The following is a 9,977-nucleotide window of genomic DNA, read 5'->3' on the forward strand; positions in this document are numbered from 1 at the left end:
CTAGATACTTTGTTTCCTTCCAAATAGGATCAGGAGCAATTCTTTAATCATTCTTTCAAATCAGTAACAGCTGAAGGATACAATTGTTTCTTTCTTAAATAATCAAGAGGAGCATATTCTTCAATTATTCTTTCAAATCAGTAACAGCAGAAAGGACACAATTGTTTCCTTCCTAGACAATTAAGAGGAGCATAGTGCCGGGTTAAATTCACAATGCTATGATTAACAGCAGCAAGCTATAATACCTATATAGCACCGAGCACTTACCCCCCCCCCCCTTTTTCTCGTATACCAGCGTAGTGTTAGCGCTACAGGTTTGGGTGTAAGAATTATATCTTGGAATTTTTTATTTCAGTGCCAAGATACTAATAATTAAACATTTTTTTTTTATTATTGTAGCTCATATACTACTGTGTAATTTTACTGCTATATGTGCAGTTTGTGTGGAGCATTTATACTCAGCACTTATACATAGTGTATTTTGACACGGTCATACTGGTGTCTCCCGAGTTTTTCTCTATGAGTAAAAAGCAAGTCCTATGTGTGGATGCTGTGTGGTTTTGAATAATTTTCCCGCACAGTAGGTTTTCTACTCAGTGTTGTACTTATTTGTGCCTGACGTGTCACTTATTGACTAAGTCAGGCGATTGCATCTATTCTCATATGCTTTTGGCATTTGTGCCACATATGCCTATAATATTTACCAATGTGGATATACAGTGATCACACTACAAACATATAGGTGACCAAAAAAGGTGAGCTCAATAATTGCGGTCATACCTCACTGGAGATGCCCAATCTCTTCTGACCTTGGAAGCTAAGCAGTGAAAGGCCGGGTTAGTAATAGGATGAGAGACCACCTCTGAACACCCTGGTACTGCAATAAATTGTCTAGGTGACAGTCTATTCGGGAGCCAATTTATTGCAGTACCAGGGTATTCAGAGGTGGTCTCCCATCCTATTACTAACCCGGCGTTTCACTGCTTAGCTTCCAAGGTCAGAAGAGATTGGGCATCTCCAGTGAGGTATGTCCGCAATTATTGAGCTCACCTTTTTTGGTCACCTTTACGTTTGTAGTGTGATCACTGTATATCCACATTGGTAAATTTTATAGGCAATCATAGGTCATATGAAACCGAGTACCTCGTGGTATTTGTCTAGGTGACAGTCTATTCGGGAGCCAAATACCACGAGGTACTCGGTTTCATATGACCTGATTGCCTATAAAATTTACCAATGTGGATATACAGTGATCACACTACAAACATATAGGTGACCAAAAAAGGTGAGCTCAATAATTGCGGTCATACCTCACTGGAGATGCCCAATCTCTTCTGACCTTGGAAGCTAAGCAGTGAAAGGCCGGGTTAGTAATAGGATGGGAGACCACCTCTGAACACCCTGGTACTGCAATAAATTGGCTCCCAAATAGACTGTCACCTAGACAAATACCACGAGGTACTCAGTTTCATATGACCTATGATTTAATTTTCTGCGGCCAAAATGATCCATAATGGATATATGCAGAATAAATGATGGTCACATTCTATATGAGAAACAATGTGCAATGATGATTTAATCCTGGTACAATAGCCATTAATTTCCGGCATTTCGCAAATTGTGATATTGTGATCACTTATGATTTATAATTCACTTTCATATGTTCGCGAGGCTATTTCACTCAAATATTTACACTCCTTAAATTCAACTTAAACATTAACCTAATAAAAATGATTTTACCAGTGATATGTTACAATTTTTACCTCTGAATTAGAGTGCTCCCAAAAAAAAGTCTACTTTCCTATACTTCTTTGTTTTTGTTTTTTCGGTTAAACCCTTGAACACGCCTGCGTTTTCCCAAACACTCCCAGAACACGGTCAGTTGACATCCATAAACTTCCTCTTTCTGTCAATCACCTTGCGTTCGGCTGTGGAATCTTGGCTAAACCCATCGCCCAGCACCGATCCTCTTTGTACCCGTATGACGCGCATGTGCATTGCGGTGCATATGCATGCACAGTTTTGCAGTTTTTTTACCTGATTGCTGCGCTGCAAAAATTGGCAGCGAGCGATCAACTCGGAATGACCCCCAATATATCTATAGATGGCATTGCCTATGGAAGCCTCTGGGCTTCTTAACAAAGACTTTCCCTGAGAGGGATCTGAGTTTTCCCTCTTTGTCCCCCCTCTCTCTAGTATTTTTACCCCTTTCCTAACTCTCTGGGGGTGGCGGCTAGGACTAACTGTCTGGGGATGGTGGCTAGGGCTAACCTTTGGGGGGTGTCGGCTAGGGCTAACTCCATCCAGAGTGCGTAACACTAACCCCCCTAGTGCCTAACCCTAACCCCCCCTCCCCCAGTAAGAGTAACCCAAATACTTACCTTTGGGATGTCGGCTGTCAGTCTTCTGGCGCCGGACTCTAGAGTGGTGTCAGGATTCCAGCATCAGTCACATGACCACCGGCATCCCATGCATCAGGATGCTAAACGCATCCCACATATAGCATTACTACACACTACTATGCATGCAGTAAGTGGCAGGATGTATTGCATTCAAAATGGAATACAGTACGTGATACATCCTGCAACAAGATGGAAGCGAGTAGATCCAAGATAGGCAGTGTTTAATCTTGGTAAACACTGAGCAATATATCTGCCGTTCAATTCCATCGACGGGTGTGTGACCCCAATATGTGCGTGTGTGAATGGTAACGTTCATGGACATATCGCATCGGGTCTGCAGTACAGCCAGTGCCCAAAATATCTACAGATATACCGGCCTTATCTGGCGGTGTGTACAGGGATCTGCCAACAGCCCATACACTTGCTGCAGGGACCACCGGTGGCTGACATCTCAACTGGGCAGGCACATTTAAATGCCCAGTCATGATGTCAGGCAGGACACACTGGCTGATGATTGGAAAGTATGTATGCACTTACCAATTGTTGTCAGTTGAAAACTCAAGCAACCAGGTTCTGGGCTACAATGTGTATGGAGACTGACATAGGACATTTCAAAAAGGATAAACATTTGAATATCTAAGTTACAACAATAAAAACATACAAGTAATAACAAGTTATAGTCAGTTACAATAACAAAAGAAAACAAGTTAAATACAGTAATCTGTTTCTCTCAGAAGTTTTAAGGTCTGTCCCAGATGATGGTCATTGATTAAGCAGGTTACATAATAAAGTTCAGTTGAATCTTCAGGGTCCAGTGTAATAACTTTGTTGCAAGTTAAAAGCTGGAGGGGATTTGTAGAAGACTGGATCCACTGCAGCCACTACCAGCTTCAATGGGAACTGATTTGCTATTTGCAAATTTCTAGGTTTATAGCCCTCCTGAAGGAATACGCTAACATTTTCTTAAAAGATATTACATTCAGTGTCTGTGAAGCTGGGTGCAGTAGTCGTTCACATAAGATAATTTATCGTAGACCTGACAAGTTTCCCTTTAACCCTCTTATGAACACAATACCCTAAAGAGCGTACTAGACAGTTTCCATCTGAGATACTGATAATAGGTACATATATTTATTATACTCAGCCAGCCTAAAAGCTGTGTACACTCCCCACTCACTATGTCCTTCGCACTTGGTCAAAGGTGAAAGACAGCTGTGGAGCTATATTTCTAACTGGTGCCTATATGTCTGCAAAAGCACTTATCCTAATAAAAAGTACATATACTGTATAAAGCATTGAAGTTGTACATATACAAAATGTCATTAAAAAGTAGTTAAAAATATCACCCCCATACACCAATCGTCAGATAGGTTGGTGGATCGGCCAAATGGGCGATCTGTCAGCCAGATGTGTACCCGGCTTTAGGAACATGCAATGTCTGATTATATGTATCAACTCTGATCAGCTTAAGTGTGGCAATTGTATTTTCTCTATTGTGTTTAATTATTTTTCAGTATTGTGTTGTCAATACTTTGTTATTCATGTGTTGTACACTCTTTCCCATTAGGATACAGTGCAGTCACTCTAATAACGTAACAACATAGGCCCTCATTCCGAGTTGATCGGTCGCAAGGCGAATTTAGCAGAGTTACACACGCTAAGCCGCCGCCTACTGGGAGTGAATCTTAGCTTCTTAAAATTGCGACCGATGTATTCGCAATATTGCGATTACTAACTACTTAGCAGTTTCAGAGTAGCTTCAGACTTACTCTGCCTGTGCGATCAGTTCAGTGCTTGTCGTTCCTGTTTGACGTCACAAACACACCCAGCGTTCGCCCAGGCACTCCCACCGTTTCTCCGGCCACTCCTGCGTTTTTTCCGGAAACGGTAGCGTTTTCAGCCACACGCCCCTGAAACGCCGTGTTTCCGCCCAGTAACACCCATTTCCTGTCAATCACATTACGATCGCCGGAGCGATGAAAAAGACGTGAGTAAAATTACTTTCTACATAGCAAAGTTACTTGGCGCAGTCGCAGTGCGAATATTGCGCATGCGTACTAAGCGGATTTTCATTGCGATGCGATGAAAAATACCGAGCGAACAACTCGGAATGAGGGCCATAATCAACAAATGTTGAACCATATTGTTAAATCACTACATGGCGACAAAAGAAGCTGGGCTCCAATCTGTCATAACAAGTCCATTTTTCCCTGTGAACTATTTCACTGTTATACAATATCTGTGAAGCAGAAAATGCAGAAAATACAAGATGTGTACAGTGTGAAAAGGCTGAGTGAAATGTGTTTTTATACCCTGTGTGGCTATTATTGTAATATTAAGTATAAAAGAAAAATTATGTTAATTTTGAGAGATGATGATTTCCTCCAGCTCTTGAACAATACAGGTTTGTGGAATAGACGGAAATCCAAAATTACAATAATCTGTTTATTCAAGGCCAGTTTCTCTCCCAAACTGTTCCCCAAACAGTAGAATACATATTAACCATTCTTGCATACTCTCCCAGAGTTTTTGTGAGACTCTCATATCTCAGGTGGCTCACAGCGAAGAGTGGGCAAGTTTCCTGGAGGCCGCCCGAGGATGCCCACTTCCTCAGTGAAGTGAGAGGTCCGGGTGGCCAATGGCACAATTTGTGCTGAATAACATCATCATGGCCCCTCCCCCACCTTTACAATGCTAGTAATCATGGGAATTAATAGTGGTGAGTGTGGCCAGGGGCATAATTCACAGAGGCAATGGAGTCACCTGCCTCTGGGCTCCAAGTCCTGAAGGGGCACCTGCAGGTACAGCAGCACCTGTGTGGTTCACAGCGGGATCCAAGTGTGATGGCTGCTCTTCCAATATAGGGGGTCATTCCGAGTTGTTCGCTCGCAAGCGGATTTTAGCAGATTTGCTCATGCTAAGCCGCCGCCTACCGGGAGTGAATCTTAGCATCTTAAAATTGCGAACGATGTATTCGCAATATTGCGATTACACACCTCGTAGCAGTTTCTGAGTAGCTCCAGACTTACTCGGCATCTGCGATCATTTCAGTGCTTGTCGTTCCTGGTTTGACGTCACAAACACACCCAGCGTTCGGCCAGACACTCCCATATTGGCCTGCATGTACAGCCGACGGGGGACCAGCGATGAACGAGCGCGGGGCCGCGCATTGTTCATCGCTGGAGCCTCCACACTCAAAGATATGAACGGTATCTCGTTCATTTATGAACGAGATCGTTCATATATTTGACTGATGTCGGCCAGTGTGTAGGGCCTATGGCCCTCATTCCGAGTTGTTCGCTCGCAAGCTGCTTTTAGCAGCTTTGCACACGCTAAGCCGCCGCCTACTGGGAGTGAATCTTAGCTTATCAAAATTGCGATCAAAAGATTCGCAATATTGCGAAAAGATTTCTCTGTGCAGTTTCTGAGTAGCTTGAGACTTACTCTTCCAGTGCGATCAGTTCGGTGCTTGTCGTTCCTGGTTTGACGTCACAAACGCACCCAGCGTTCGCCCAGACACTCCTCCGTTTCTCCGGCCACTCCTGCGTTTTTTCCGGAAACGGTAGCGTTTTTTCCCACACGCCCATAAAACGGCCTGTTTCCGCCCAGTAACACCCATTTCCTGTCAATCACATTACGTTCGCCAGAACGATGAAAAAGCAGTGAGTAAAATTCCTAACTGCATAGCAAATTTACTTGGCGCAGTCGCAGTGTGGACATTGCGCATGCGCATTCAGCGGAAAATCGTTGCGATGCGAAGATTTTTACCGAGCGAACAACTCGAAATGACCCCCATAGCTCTGCAATGCATCCGCTGCTGCTGCAGAGTTAATCAGCTCTGTCACAGGAACCCTGCTAACACATGCAATATCTGTGAAAAATCTGAGGTAGTTTTAGACCAAAGTTCATCCTATTCCCACTTGGCCACACCACACATCTCTGACCTGGCTGCCTGCTCCCAATGCTGGCAGCTAGAAAGTTGACAGCTATGATTTTAACTCTGTGGTGTCATAATGCATACATTCTATATACAAGTTTAGGTAGACTAATTGGATGAAGGTATCATCAATTGTTTCTTGACTTTATGGGGTAGATGTGATCCTATGATAAAATGTTTATGGGAAGGTATGAGTGTGCTCAACAATGCATATGAATTATGGTTACAGTTGTGCCCAGTGGTGGCTCATACCATTACAATAGCGGTAGATTGAAAGTATGCACATGATTCATGCATACATACACATAGTACCTCCCAACTTTGAAGAGAATAGACCCGGGACTCCCATGCGGGTCGAAAGCCGTGCCCGCTCGAAAAGGGGGCACGGCTTTGAGGGGGTGTGCCCAGCACTCTATGAGCTGCTGGCATGCCCACAGCATCTATTCACCGCTGCTCTACAGCAGAGCAGCGAGTGACACGAGCCTCCCAACTTACCCCCACCTCAGGACACTGCGGCCCGTGGGTGAGACAGCGGTATAGTTCCATGAAAATCGGGACAGTTGGGAGTTATGCATACATACATACAGGGGTTAAAGTGAGCTGGAACGGGGCGGAACTGCGTTCCGTCAGTTCCACTTGGAGACAGAACGCAGTTCCGCCTCCTCCAGCTCACCTAGCCCGCTGTGTGCCGCCGCCGCTAGAAGATGCCGGGCGCCCGCTGAGATTGTGTTACCAGCAGGCGCCCGGATCTCTCCACAGCGTCAGACGGAGGCAGGAGCTCAGTACTGAGCTCCGGCTTCCGGCTCTGTCACTGTGTGCTATGGGAGAGACGTCATGACGTCTCTCCCATAGTGCCGAGGAACGGATGCCCAGAGGACTGCAGCGGTCGGACGCGAGAGCGGGGCACGGTGAGTACGGTGATTTTTTTCCCCCTATGTGTAGTGGCGCTTCTATTGGGGGGCATTACTACTGGGGGCTTTACTACTGGGGGGCATTACTACTGGGGGCAAACTACAAGGGGGCATTACTAATGGGGGCTAACTACTGGGGGCAAGCTACAGGAGGGCATTACTACTGCGGATATAACTACTGGGGCATTACTGGGGGCATAACTACAGGTGCATTACTACTTGGGGGCATTACTACTGGGGGCTAAACTACAAGGGGGCAAACTACATGGGGGCTAACTACTGGGGCATTACTAACGGGGGCTAACTACTGGGGGCATTACTAATGGGGGCTAACTACTAGGGGCATTACTAACGGGGGCTGACTACTGGGGGCAAACTACAGGAGGGCGTTACTACTGGGTCAAACTACAGGAGGGCATTACTACGGGGAGCAAACTACAGGAGGGCATTCCAACTTGGGGGCATTACTACAGGGTGGCTAAACTACTGGGGGCATAACTACAGGGGTTAAACTACTGGGGGCATTACTACTTGGGGGCAAACTAGAGGAGGGCATTACTACTAGGGGTATAACTAGAGGGGTATTACTTCTTGGGGGCATAACTACAGGGATTAAACTACTGGGGGCATAACTACAGGGGCTAACTACTGGGGGCATAACTACAGGGGTTAAACTACTGGGGGTATAACTACTGGGGACATTACTACTGGGTGCTAAACTACAAGTGGGCAAACTAAAAGGGGGCATAACTACAGGGGATAAACTACTGGGGGCATAACTACAGAGGTTAAACTACTGGGGGCATAACTACAGGGGCTGAACTACAAGGGGGCAAACTACAGGGGGCATTACTACTGGGTGCTAAACTACAAGTGGGCAAACTACTGGGGGCATTACTAATGGGCAAACTACATGGGGGCTAAACTACAGGGGTTAAACTACTGGGGTCATTACCACTGGGGGCATAACTACTGGGGCTAAACTACATGGGGCTAAATGACTGGGGCATTACTACAGGCAACATTACTACTGGGGGCAATACTACCCAGGGGCATTACCATTAAGGGCATTACTACTGGGGGCACTACTAATGAGGGCATTGTAAAGGGGGAACTTCATAAGGGGCATCATGCCTGGGGACATAAGGGGCACTACTATTGCGGGCATTGCAAAGGGGCACCACTACTATTTGCTCTATATAAGGGGCAATACCACTGTGGGCACTACCAGTACAGTGGACATTGAATAAGGAGCACTACTCCTGTGGGCATTGTAGAACGGGTGCTACTGCTGTGGGCATTATGTGTATTACGGGGTGCTACTACTGTGGGCATTATAACTATTGTGTGACCACGCCCCTTTCTTTTTTGCGGTGCACGCAATAAGTTTATTGCATTTTCTCCTTGGGGAGGGAATGGGGGGGCGGGGATGAGTTCCACCTCCTCTCTAGGACCACTTTAAGCACTGCATACATACATACATCCATACTGTACATACAAACCTGCTAGGGACTGTGAGCCTGATTCTGAATTGTTCATAAAGTAAGAAAGAACCAGTAAATGTGCACCTTGGTAAAACCATGTTGAAATGCAATTGGGGCAGATTTAAAATGTGCGACATTTAGGGGGTAATTCAGAGTTGAATTGCAGCAGCAAATTTGTTAGCAGTTGGGCAAAACCATGTGCACTGCAGGGGGGGCAGATATAACATTTGCAGAGAGAGAGTTAGATTTGGGTGGGTTATTTTGTTTCTGTGCAGGGTAAATACTGGCTGCTTTATTTTTACACTGCAATTTAGATTTCAGTTTGAACACACCCCACCCAAATCTAACTCTCTCTGCAAATGTTATTTCTCATACATCCTAGAGGATGCTGGGCTCACATCAAGAATCATGGGGTATAGACGGGATCCGCAGGAGACATGGGCACTTTACGACTTTCAAATGGTGTGACCTGGCTCCTCCCTCTATGCCCCTCCTCCAGACTCCAGTTTATAATCTGTGCCCAGGCAGACTGGATGCACACTGAGGAGCTCTACTGAGTTTCTCGGAAAAGACTTATGTTAGGTTTTTTATTTTCAGTGAGAACTGCTGGCAACAGTCTTTCTGCTTCGTGGGACTTAGGGGAGAGAAGTCAGACCTACTTCTGTGAGTTTAAAGGCTCTGCTTCTTTGGCTACAGGACACCATTAGCTCCTGAGGGTTTGGAACACTAGGTAAGCCTAGGGGTTCATTCCCAGAGCCCGCCGTCACCCCCCTTGCAGAGCCAGAAGTCAGAAGACAGGTGAGTAGAAGAAGATCAGAAGACTTCAGTGACAGCTTTGAGGTACCGCACAGCAATCACAAGCTGCGCGCCATGCTCCCACACACAGCAGCACTACAGGGTGCAGGGCGCGGGGGTGGGGCGCCTTGGGCAGCATATGGACCTCATATCAGACTGGCAGAGTGATTTAAGTGCCAAGGCACTAATTCCGGACCCCCGCCAGTATAAATATTTAAAAAAATAGTGGGGCTGAAGCGCGCCATTAAGGGGGCGGGGCTTAGCCCTCACAGCTCACATCAGCGCCATTTTCTCTCCACAGAGCTGTAGAGACGCTGGTCCTTCCTCACACTACTGTACATATAACAGGGTGAAAAACGGGGTGTGGGGGGGGGCCACAGTTGATTTGGTGCAATATAATTTAACTATAAAAGCGCTACAGGTCTGAGGCATTATATAAGGGTTTCAG

The 9,977-nt window shown here is 45.8% G+C and overlaps 2 pseudogenes; both read left to right on the plus strand.

Moving 5' to 3' along the window:
* Nucleotides 1-766: 766 nt before the first annotated feature.
* On the plus strand, nt 767-886 carry LOC134930382 (5S ribosomal RNA; annotated as a pseudogene).
* A 410-nt stretch (nt 887-1,296) lies between these two features.
* LOC134929881 (5S ribosomal RNA) lies at nt 1,297-1,416 on the plus strand (annotated as a pseudogene).
* Nucleotides 1,417-9,977: the final 8,561 nt, after the last annotated feature.

Source organism: Pseudophryne corroboree, chromosome 5 (genome assembly GCF_028390025.1).
Source record: "Pseudophryne corroboree isolate aPseCor3 chromosome 5, aPseCor3.hap2, whole genome shotgun sequence".
NCBI classification, from domain to species: Eukaryota; Metazoa; Chordata; class Amphibia; order Anura; family Myobatrachidae; genus Pseudophryne; species Pseudophryne corroboree.